At 43.4% G+C, this 12,690-nt stretch overlaps 1 protein-coding gene across 4 annotated transcripts in view; it reads right to left on the bottom strand.

The window, feature by feature from the left end:
- SPATS2L (spermatogenesis associated serine rich 2 like) overlaps positions 1-12,690 on the bottom strand; it is a 165,380-nt gene that overhangs the window by 22,863 nt on the left and 129,827 nt on the right. The window lies entirely within an intron of this gene.

Here is a 12,690-nt window from a genome sequence, read left to right as displayed (position 1 = left end):
CATAAAGTGGGCAAATGAGTGATAAAGTCAGAAAGCCAGACTTTGTATATAAAGAATTTCTCTCTTTCACTGAAGAGAAAGAGTAATGTAAAATCACCCCCCGCCCCCACTGTGGGCTGTGCCCCTTCCTACTGCATCAGGAGTAGGAACTGTGAATGCCCAGAGGAATGCCAGCTGAGCTCCCGGCTGCCTCGTAGTGCCTGGTGGCTGCCACGTGGGCCTTCAGCTGCGGAGCTAGCGCTGATGGAAGAGGCTGCCTGTCCTTCCCCTCTCCTGGGTCAGAGGACTGTGCCCACCAGGTGCCACCTTTATTAAACATTTAAGGTGCACTACACTGTTACCATGGGTACCATTTCCAGTCCAACTCCACAAGTACTAGCAGGAATTCTTGGACCCAGGGTTTCAGCTCACCCATTTCTCAACTATTGCTGTTGTCAACAGAGCTTCTGTCCTGGCTTGGTAGCCACAAATGCGTGAGACTATGTGTGGCTTCCTAGGGTCAGAGGACTGGCACCTCTACCACTTACAACAGGTGCCTGCAAACAGCACCCGTGACCTTGTATGCTGCCAATTCCCTGTTCCTCCTCTGTTCTGCTTCCTGAAGGGTAGCAGAGTATGCCCCCCACCCCCAAATATGGCACTCTGATGTACTGATGATTGTGAGCTGCAGGCACTTGAAAAACAGCCTGGGTAGGGAGATGTTGTCTCTGAACTCCCCTCATCTGCTTGAAGGCGGAGCCTCCAAAGGAACTCAGTTGTCATAAATCCCCTCCTGGGGAGTTTTGCCAACCAGGTAAGATTGCTGACTCCTGTCTCAGGAGAGGAGCCTAGAAGTCAACACCACACTCAGACACACTTTGTCACAAATGATCATACCTTCCGTCTATTCTTCTAAGGGCCCACTCATCTTTTCTAAGAATCACTTACTCTCCCCTGAAAGGCCTATATCCCCCTCTCCCCTTTCCCTGTTAACATGGTATTTAGTTCTGAATTCTAAGCCACCGTGGGAGCTCCTTGCTTCCTCCTGGGTATCTCCTCTGTATACATGAGGTGCACATGTTAACAAACTTGTTTGTTTTTCTCTTATTAATCTTTTATTACAGGGGTCTTGGCCGAGAACAAAAAGGGTAGAGGGAAAATTATGTTTCCTGCCCTATATCCCCATCTTGTCCCCTCTCCTGTGCCCTGGAAGCTGGTCACTGGTATCGTCACTCACCCAGTTTCTGTGACTCCTTTTCCTTCTCTTCCCACGTGATCACGTCCTCTAAAGTCTACCCCAGAAATGTCTCCCCCACCCTACTCCTCGCCCACTGTGGCCGCTTACACTCCAGGCTCAGTACTAAGTAGCTGGTTATGTTGCATTCTTTAGTTGTACAGGGACCCTGGGGTCTGTCACATTCTACTCGGTACCTTTTTACGTTTAGATTTTACAACAAGTGGCATTCTTTTTGAAGACTGGGATTCTTCTTTTCTGAATGCAGCCATGGTGACAAACTGATCTTTCTAAAGACTTCCCGAATCCCACCCTTTTATTTGGCAAATATAACAAAACCCAACATACATGTCTACAGCATGTAGAGTAAGCTGAGACAGCCCTCTGGAAAGCTGCTTAGTCATTGGGACTATCAGGGAAATAAAGCAGCGCATGGTGCCTCTGAGCATGAATCACACTTAAAATATAAAGCAGTTAAAATCCCTCTGGCTGTCAATGAATGCAGTAACTGCACTCAGTTTGCCAATCAGGCTGAACTTGTTTTAGTTCTGTTTCTTTTATCAGAGGTAATATTATCTGTTAATGTTAATATCTCTTAGTTTTGTATTTTATATTGGGATCCTACAATGATTTAAATCACAGTCAATGAATATTTCATCACACTGTGTGAGGTGCACCTGTGGAATGAGACACGTGCAGATTTTAGCATAAGGAATGACTTCTAATACTTATAAAATCCAGGGTTCCTCAAAAAGCAAATAGCTAATTGAAAAAAAAAAACCACAGGGATTCTTTTTCTTCTCGGAATTTTAAAAATGATATCAGAGTTGCAAAATCCTATAAACTGTACAAATTCTGCAATACCCCATGTTCAGCTGAAAAATCTACACTCCTTATATACCTCCATTTAGAATTTTACATGATTTCATTTAATAATATAATTTATCTTTACTAATTATTTCTTAAAAATTTTTAATGTTTATTTATGAGAGAGAGAGAGAGAGAGAGAGACAGAGGTGAGTGGTGGAGGGGAAGAGAGAGGGAGACAGAGCTGTCAGCACAGAGCCTGACGTGGGGCTTGAACTTACAAACCGTGACATCATGACCTAAGCTGCAGCTGGACACTTAACTGACTGAGCCACCCAGGCGCCCCCTTTTTATTTTTACATTTGTTTATTTTTGAGACACAGAGAGAGACAGAGCACAAGTGGGAGAGGGGCAGAGAAAGAAGGAGACACAGAATCCGAAGCAGGCTCAAGGCTCTGAGCTGTCAGCACAGAACCTGATGCGGGGCTCAAACTCACAAACCGTGAGATCACAACCTGAGCCGAAGTCGGATGCTTAACCGACTGAGCCACCCAGGCACCCCTTTAATATAATTTTTTAATGTTTATTTATTTTTGAGAGAGACATAGAGTGCAGGTGGGGAGGGGCACAGAGAGAGGGAGACACAGAATCTGAAGCAGACCCCAGGCTCTGACCTGTCAGCACAGAGCCCACTGTGTGGCTTGAACTCACGAACCGTGAGATCATGACCTGAGCTGAAGTCGGATGCTTAACTGACTGAGCCATCCAGGCACGCTACCAGGCTCACCTTTGCTAATTATTTCTTAGTTTTGTTTCTTTCTCTGGGGATCACCATTCAGGGAAAGTAACTTAACTGTATTTCAGTTTCTATAGCTGTAAAAATTATCATTTAATCCCACCCCCTTATTAAAAAAAATTATACTAACTCTGGAACAAAAAGCAAACTTTTATCTGCGGATGTTAACTGTCTTATAGCACAAGGGTGCCATTTAAGGAACAGAGTTAACATTCTTCACATTTTAATTTCATTTTACATGCTCATTTAAAAAGCTGGAAAATATAGAAAGCAGGATAAAATAAAACACATTTCAAAATAAAACAAAATGAGGCAAAATATCTCTTCGTTTCATACCCAAAATAGAGTCAACCACTCAGAACACTGTTGCATTTCTTTCCAATCTGGGGGGTTGGGAGGGGAGGCATCTATGCAGAAGCCATCAGTGTTGTTGAACACAACTAAGAGGAACAGAAACTGGAAGAGACTGATGTGGCACAAGGAGTCACAGCAATGCTGGCCCACATCCAGCCCAAGGCCCCAGCCTGGCGGAGATGGCTCCTGGCCTCCCGATGGGCTCTTGCGTGAGAAGGGGACCTGGGCACCTGATGCTCTTCACCGCCCAGCACCTCCAGCCTCACATGCCAGCACCTGCCCTGGTTCTCTGGCTTCCCAAGTGGGGGTAACAAATGAAATGTTAAACTTCATATACTTTACTCTTCATTTTAGAAAGTAGACTTTCCTCATTTCTAGTATACAGATTAAACAGTGGCATACATATGTGACTTACAAATAAGTTTTCTGGTTCGAGAGGGATATGCTCATAGTTCATTTATTAATGGAATGAGACCCAGGGAATGTGCTCCTCCCAGAGAGTGCACTGGGGTCTCTCATGCTTGTGGTTCCTTGTGTTGTTTCTTCTGCATGGAATCCTCTCTCCCTTCTCAGTCTGGCAAATTCCTAGCCTTACTTCAAGTGCCAGCTCCAGCATTACCTCTGTGGTGGACCCTTTCCCTGCCAGCCAGAAACCCTACCCCATGCATGCTTCCCAACAGTTTTCGCCACACTGCATCACACAGCTTGCTTCTGTACACTCTCATTAGACTTTGGACCTTCTTTGTAAAGACATCATCTTCTATCCCTCAGTATTACCAGCAGTGTTTCTTCAAGTGTGGTCCTGAGACCAGGTACACTGGCACCCACTGCACTCCTTAGATGCAGATGCCTGGGCTCCACCTGCACCCACAGAAGCAGAGCCGCTAGGAATGGGGCCCAGGTGCCCCCTGTGCATTCCAAAGTTTGAGAAACACCAGCTCGCGACACATTCATCTCCCTACTGGATGGGTGAATGAAGAAAGGGGAAGAGAAAGCAGAGAGAAGGCAGGGCAAGGTGTGAAAGGGGGAACGAGGGTTGATCTGGTGGCCATTCAGAATCAGGGGTCAAAAGGCTTTTGCCTTACTTCTGTCTTCATCAAGCAATGAACAGTAAAAACTTGTGTTGAGATATCCATATCTCATAGCTGGGATCCACTGCATGCTAAACAGAAAAGTGGAGAAGGACAACTTCTTCCCATTGTCTTGGTACAGAGAGAAATAAATTTACTAAATGCTTATCTGGAAGGGAAGAGAACCAACCTATACGGGTCAGGCTACAGATTTACCAGAATAATCTGAGAAATGCATACATTGTACATGAATCTTGTACACGAATCTTCATAAAACCTCTAGATAGTGACAGTAGTACCCCATTTTGTAGCTGAGTAGAAGTTAAGAAACTCAATCATCTTCAGGGTTAGAATATGTGGAGATGAGATTAAAACGCTATTTTAACTCTATACTCCATGCCTCCTAATTACGTGGTTAATCAGCCTTGGAAAATGTGACTTTTGTTATCATATGGCTTACTAAGAACCAAAAGTTTACAGTCACTGAAAGAACAATGTAACTGACATATAAGCAATTCTGTTACATGACTTCAGGCACAGGCTGTTCTGTGATTTCTTGCTGTCCTAGGTGACAAATTGCCCAGAATGATTCCTTAGTCTCACCCTCAGAGATTACAGTCTTACTCTATATCCGTGTAATAAACAGAAATAAGTTCTAAGATCCATTCTGAAGTTGTGATCTAGGATATCCCACTTTGAAAACTATACTGTATTTTATATTTATACTAATATATATATGAACAAATTTGTCTTATTTTCCTAGTGAAAATAGATGATACTTAGAGTGAAACACACACACACACACACACACACACACACACACACACACACACACACAGCACATACTTCCCATATGGGACTGTACAGGGAGAACAATTTGCTTAATTCCTTTTTCAATTTCTATTCTGTGGTGAAAACTAACCCCGTATTCGGGAGCATGTTTCCAGGTGGGTATGATTCGTAGCCTTCCTTTGCTGAAAAGATTCAGAAATCTTTTCAGATTTCAAGCTGAAATCGCAATCAACGTCTTGTCCTCCAGCTCTTATTGTGGGTCTGTTATTTCACAGAGAAGGCTGCAGTGAAAGGGAAGCTGACCTCCACTGCCGAGTGTGTGACGAACATAACGAATGGAGGTAATCACACACGCAGCTCAGAAAGGCTATCAATACAGGGTGCTATTTATGCTGGTTTCCTGGGGACCATCCCCAACTGAAAAGGCCAGTCCGGTACTTTTTTTTAATTTATCAACCTGCTCTTCCTTCATGTCGACTGATTCACTCAGTCCTTGCAGTGGCCCTGGGGAAACATCTAATGCAGAGGAAAACCTCGGGGAGGAGAGAAAATAGGAAAAAAGCTTTCACCTCCAAAGAGTGAGCTACACCTATTTAGAATGACACATATTCACAAACGAGGCAAGATTTGAAATACAGTGTACCACAGGGACTTGCCTTAGTCACAAAGTCACAAGAACCTTGAGTTTCCCCGTGGTTTATGGTATTTACCCTTTTCACAATTTCAGAATGGATGCCGGAGCTTATTTCTGTTTATTGGACTGGTGCAGAGTAAGGAAAAGGAGTCATTCTGGGCAATTTGTCAGCTAGGACAGCAACAAAAACCATACATATGGCTCTCCTGAGGCATAAATATATTTATTAGCCTCTTCCATCATTGCCTCTTGGTATCCTTTGCAGGTGTATGTTTATCTCCATACTGTGAGTTCTTTTAATATGCTGGCATAACCTCGAATATTGGGTGTGGGGAGGAGGAACAGGCTTGTTTAATTTCCGTTGTATAGTTCTTTGTACAAGTCGCAAGCAGGTGGGCACTTAGAAAAATCATCTGATGAGAAGGAAAGAGATTAGTCAGAAAATCTTTGTTGGTATGGGTTTTGATCAATGGGAAGATTATATTTATTTCCAAAGCAGAAAGGACATAGAGACTTTTTTTAATTAAATTTCTTTAAAAAACCATAAAAAATACAACGCAGACTCCTGACTTTGTCTTCATTACACGTCTAAGGAGTTGGCAAAATCTAGCAATCGTTTAACACATTGCTGGTATTTTAACAGGGAAGCAAAGTCTGTAAATCATTACATCACAATGGCTGAAAAGGTTCCCAACGTCAGCTCTCCTACAGGGAATCCTATTACAAACATCCCCTGTTGAATGGCCTGGAGAAAAGGACAACACGCTCTTCCAGAACTCTTGAGCTCCGCGGTGCAAGAGGAATGCGTACCACTTCAGCCATGGTTTTAAAATGGAGTCTCTACCCCTTATCCACGCTTACGTCAATATCTTCCATGTGACTGAACTCAAAAACCAAGTCTGCTTGTTGTCACAGCATCTGTTCTGTGGTACAGTTCTGATTCTAGAACCTGCCTCACCTAATACATATTTTTCCTCCCCTCACCCATCGAGGTAGACGTAGCGCCGGCCGCAACTTCCATGATTCTCCTAATTAAACAGTCACCAAGTGTTTGCTCAACCACAACTGCACCATAAGGCACAAAGAGACCTGTTTTCATTCAGCTTAAATAGCTCAAGGGCTGGCACACTTGAGAATGTCACTGGCATTACAGTAGCTGGACACAGGCCACGTATGCCCAGGAGCACCAAGTAATACTGCTGGCTGGCTGAAGCCAGAGAAAAATAATAATCCTTTAAACAGACACTTAATGAAACAATTCCCTACTGTATTTATCTTCACGTACCTCAGATCTTCATCCTAATCCTCGACTCCCCCACCCCCCACCCTGCGGTATTGGTTTTATTGCAAAATGAGAAAAAGACTCAGGTAGAGACAGAATGGCTAATGAAAGGGACTGCCTGTTGTTAGCTGCAACCTTTGGTTCTTAATTTTTCCATTCTCTCCTAAGGACTGAGTTGAATTCTCTAATGCAAAATAGACAAAAAGCAAAGCCCTCAGTTTTCTACACTTCAACATAATTGTTTTTTATGGTCTTAAGGAAACAAAAATGTAATTTAACCTGTAAAATGTATAGTTAGAAAGCTTACATTTAAAGTTTCCTTGAAAAGAAGAGGACACTATGGTTATGTTTTTTTGGGTATGGAAATGACTGGAAAGGAAATTTCCTCTCTCAGGTTTCCAGCAGTGGGTTAGGAGGGCAACTGGGAGAGGGGCAGATAGATACTCAGAAGTGCAGCAAAGGGGAGGAACCCCGGTCCCTCCTTCAAGGAGCCACAGCAGGGCCTGTAGAAGGACTGATGGACTCTTCCTCTCACTCTCTTCTTGCCTGGGCTTTCCCAGTGTTATTGATGTCTTGGGACAGATAATTCTTTGTTATGGGTGCTGGGAGGGGAGGGCTGTTCTGTGCATCGTAGGATATTTAGGGGTATCCAGATGCCAGTAGCACTCCCTTCCTGCAGTTGTGACAGCCAAAATGATTTCCAGACGTGCCAACGGTCTCCTGGGGGGCAAACGCATCCAGCTGAGAATAGTGCACTAGCCCCAGATGTACCACTCCCTCTGTATGACTCTCAACCAGTGGTTTTCACCCACAGAGGCAGAGAAGAATCACCCGCAGTTCTTTAAAAAAAACAGCAACAGCCTTTTCCGGAGTCCCCGTCAGACCAGTGGCATCCACATCTCTGGTGGTGGCACCTAGGCGAAGGGTGACCACAGTGCTCTCAGAGCTTTTAATTATAGTGTACACACATATACTTCGGTATGGAGAGAAGTAAATATTAATTTACAAGCATGATCTTTCAGTCAATGCTCGGTTATTCACAAAGAGAACGTCCTGGGGAAACCAGGCTCTTAGAATTAAATGGGAAGCCAGGTATTGACCAAAAATCAGCTAAAAGTTTGGGGAATGTGGTGGGCGGGGGTATGGTGGGGAGAACCAGCCCAGGACTGCTGGAGAAATAGCAGGAGGAAAGAATCCTGCTATGTGTAAACCTTCAAGGGAAGAAAATTGGTCTTATTTGAACTCAAACTGAAGCAGTTCCAAGGTGGTATGTGCCAAGATTTTTACATTATTCGGGCACCCAAGGAGCAGCAAACTGGGGGTATGTGGCACATTGTTGCATTGCTTGTTCTTAAAGTCTCCACTGGCAATTTCCCCTTCGGGAGCCCTTGGAAAAAGGACATGACGTTTCAAATGTCACAGTGATGCTATCTGGTCCACATGCGGGGCCGCCCAGCTGACCACCCTTTGGTCTATGTGTGGTCTTGCATGGCTAACAGCGAAGCCTCCACAGCAGATGAGAAGCCGCCTTTGTGGAGTGGAATTTGAGGGATGCTGGAAGCAGACACACTTAATCTCAGAATGGCTTTTTCTTCAGCCTGAAATTCTCACTTTTATAGGGTTATTCTTTCGGCTGATGGAGAAGAGTCTCAAGAGACTCTGGTTAACACTTGCGAGCATAAAAATATGTCACTGTGGGAAGGAGGACCCATGATCATCAAAAGGATGAGCTTATCAGTGACACAACAGTGAGTTTCAACCGTTAATATGGAAAAAAGGAACGCGATACGGGGACCCCATTACAAGTTCATCTGGTAGCCAGTGGTGTGGGGAGGAACCCCCGGCCTGTGAGGAGCTGCAGGAGGTCCACCTGTCTTTGCTGGGAGGGAGGACACTCACAGTGGAGAGAAAGCAGGCGAAGAAAGAGGAAGGCAAGGGCTGGGGGGCCAGGGCTGGAACTGGCCTACTCCAAATTCTGCTTAAGTACGACTTGGTGCCACTTCAGGAAAAAATAAACATGAGGTGTAAGAACACTGTACAGGAATCATGCTTTGATTTCCCTTTCCTGTATGGAAGCAAAGCAGCCTAAAAATATTGTCTCTTCCAGCCTCCATTCCCTATGGCCCTGTTACCCCATCCCCAGCACACGTTCTACCCTCTGGCTCATCACCATCTTCCATTTCCTTTTAGGAGTGCTTTTAATTAGATGTTAAATTGACAATAGCACCTAGCAATTTTTACAGCTCTATTCTGGAATACTTTCTCCCCTGGCATATGGCACAGCTATCAAGTATTATTCTCCTGCCTTGATGTTTTTTGAAGTAAATGTTTATTGTTCATTTTAAGCCTTCACCATCAACTTGGACACGCACACACACAAATTTGTGATGAGAAACTAGACTAGTTTGCACACAAACCAATTAAATCTGGCAGCTATGATTCCAAAGGACGAATATTTTCCAGTTGTGGTAGGGGGCCAATCATATAGAAAGGAAACCAGCTGTTTCATGTTAGTTCCTGATGTGACTTTTCATAGACACTCATGTTGCAAAATTTATTTTCTGTTAAGACAGTGTGGGATCACCGTGTCATCTTTGCTGCCCTCTCAAATCCCCGATTCTTTCTGGGAAAAGAGAATGATCCACATAATGGTCATTTAGCCCTATGTAACTGTGTCCTGGCCAAATGCCCACTTTGATATTATAATTTAGCTACTTAATGGTTTTCTTCAATAACTGCACTGAAAAAAGTATTCTTCACAGCCAGACTGGGAAGGACAAGCATTTGGTTCATCTCGTTCTGATGTGTGCCCGCTGGGTACTGAGCACGTGCAAGCAGGTACTTTTTCCCAGCCCCCCAAAATCACCATTCCCATGAATCCCGGCAGGCTTTGGGGAATCTGATCAGGCAGGATTCATCTCCTGAAGCTGGGCAGCAAACCGAATGTTCAGAATTTCTTACCCGAGAGTTTCTTTTTATTTCTAAACTACACACAATGCCTGCTGAATGCTTCGGTGAGAGCACCGGATGGCCCGGAGTAAGGACAGAAGGACCACAAGTGCGATGTCGCTGCGTACCAGGTGAGTTAACATCTGTCCCTGAACTAGCATTCATTTTGGAACTCTCTGCAAGACTTGTCCCACATTTTCCAAATCTGGATGTGCCTTACAATGTGATCCTGAGGTTTACATGTGAACAGCACTGCATTCGCAAGTCTCTCTAATGCCTGGGGTCCATGATTTCACCACCAATTGGAAAGCTGCATTTTTTAAAACATGTAAGCTGCCTTCTTCAATTCTGTGATCTGCTTTTTTTTTTTAAGAGTGCCAAAATCCCTAAAATTCATCCCTTTTTCCCCCTCAGAAAACAAAAGGGAGTTATTCAAGTAAATCACCATGTTGGCTGGGCTGCAGGCTAACTTGGAACAGAGGTAAAGTTTTTCCATTTGGTCGAAATGTATGTTAATGGCCTATTAAAAAGAATTACTTTTGTTTTATTTTTAAGGTAATATATATGTAATTATTTTGGGATCATTTTATTAAAGGTTAGATAACAAAACAAGTGCTGCTGTTTACTAATTTTGTAGCAACAGCATGTAAAAAAATGGTTAATCTATATTTGTTCGTCTTCAGTTTGGAGGAAATGTGCCATTTGTTAAGAGGTGACTTTTAAGCAGCAGTACGGCTTGGTAGAGCTCATTCAGGAGTGATCTTTACCCATCAGTTTAAAACAAAATGTGAATTACAAGCAGAGAAAAGATACACAACTTCTCTGGGTGCTGACTTTCCTGCCCCACACTTTCAGATCTCGAGGAGTGAAACAGTCAAAGAGTCTGTTATAAATCTCGAGATGTCTCGTGACCCATGTGGTATTCATTTTACTAAGGAAATAAAAAAAAGTACTCAGAGCAGCTGGAGGAGAGAGGTAATTTGAGGTCACTGCTACACTTTGTCAATTAGTGTGAGTCACTCAGATGGAAGGTATCATACAGAGGCCTCAGAGGAAGAGTTTACTCTAAAATGCCACACAAAAGAGTAAGACAGAGTGGTCTTCTCTGAATAGTTAACTAATGCCTCCAGAGACTAGCAAACTACGACCCCCACAAGCCAAATCTGGCCCACTGCCTTTCGTGCCGTAACAGTAGAGCTGAGTAGTTGCACAGAGACTTTGCAGACTGTAAAGCTTACTAGCTGGCCCTTTATAGATAAAGTTTGCTGACTCTGGCTCTAGAAAACAGGCCTGGAAGTTGAGTGCGCTTATGTATATTAGGGTAATTTAAGGATAGATTTAAAAAAGTCACAGAACTGTAAAATTTAAAAAACCAACCATCATAATAACACCTTTCATTTGTATAGCATCTTTATGTTCTCTAAGTACTTTCAAACATAATCTTGGAGTTTACTTTGAACAATTACTTGGTTTATTGTCTGATCAAACAGAGAAGAGTTCCACTAAGGTCGAGATGACATGACTGGGTGGAGGGTAAGTGATTCCTCACTGAATGATAACCGAAGGAGATGGTTTTCTTTCAAGTTTCTGGTATCTTATGCACATGGGGATCTTATACATAGCAGATGGTTTAAAATTCAAGAATTTTAGATTGTGTTAAGCGTAATCCTTGGTTTTACACAACTATAATCTGCTAAAAAGCACATCTATGTCAAAGAAAGGACTTGGAAAGGAAAACCATGCAGAAGATGTGACCAAATTCTAGAATCATGGGAGGCCAATGAGATACAGAGAACACATGTGAGCCTGGGCACTGCGGACATGTTTTTCTGTTTTTAGCACCCTGATTTTCCTCTGGGGAACTCTCCAGTGATTTTCAACTCTCAGTTCATGGGGTTCAGGTGGGGCTCACCCCACCACTAACTCTGTGGTAGGCACAGGACCCAGCCTAGCTAGTGGGAAGACCCTGTCCCTCTTGCCACAGTGACTAGTTTAGGGACAGAAGATTGACCCAACCTACCCAGTGTAAATTAGCCCTTGGATTTCTGTTGGAACACTAGAGACAAAGCTCTCTCTCAGGTCACAGGAACTAAGGATTATGTAAGGTTGCAGCTGCTTGGGGGTCATCTTTGCTACCACATGGAGAGATCATACCTAAGAATCAAGCCAAGGATAAGCAGAACCAGGAGACTGTAGGAGACACTGAGAGAGGAAAGGAGGGTGAGAAGGGGAAAGGGAGAAAGGTAGAGAGAAACTGAATTCTCATAACATAATTTGGGCTTAGAACCAAATTCGCCTAAAAGAATCTTGTGGATTTCTCATGTACATCAGCCAAACAATTCTCCTTTGTCATTAACTAGTGTGACTTGGGTTTCCATCGCTTGAAACTGAAAAAGTCTTGACTGATACACTAAGAAGTTTTTCCACTTATAATAACTTAACCTTTACCAGGAGATATTTCATTGCAGCTGTGGACATGAGCAAACATACATGGCTCAAAGAGATGCCTTCTTTCAGCGTCAGTTGCAGAGCAGGGCAGGGCAGGACCAAAGCCACACCAGAGTACCATTTCTTAATTCCAGCCTTCAAGATACCTCAGAATGGGATTCTATCACTCAGCTTGCCTAAGATGTTTCTGAGTTTTGTTAAGGGAGTCTTTCTTATTTTATAATGATAAAGCTGGAAAATATTTGTTCTCAGTATCACTCATGATATTAGCCTCCCAGGGATTTGTCAAAAATATCGTTTGTTGAGGTTGTGTTCTACATCATTCATATACTTTGGGGCCAACTT

This window comes from Panthera leo, chromosome C1 (assembly GCF_018350215.1).
Source record: "Panthera leo isolate Ple1 chromosome C1, P.leo_Ple1_pat1.1, whole genome shotgun sequence".
Lineage (NCBI taxonomy): Eukaryota > Metazoa > Chordata > Mammalia > Carnivora > Felidae > Panthera > Panthera leo.
The sequence above is the reverse complement of the archived record's forward strand: the minus strand, read 5'-3'. Positions and strand labels throughout refer to the sequence as shown.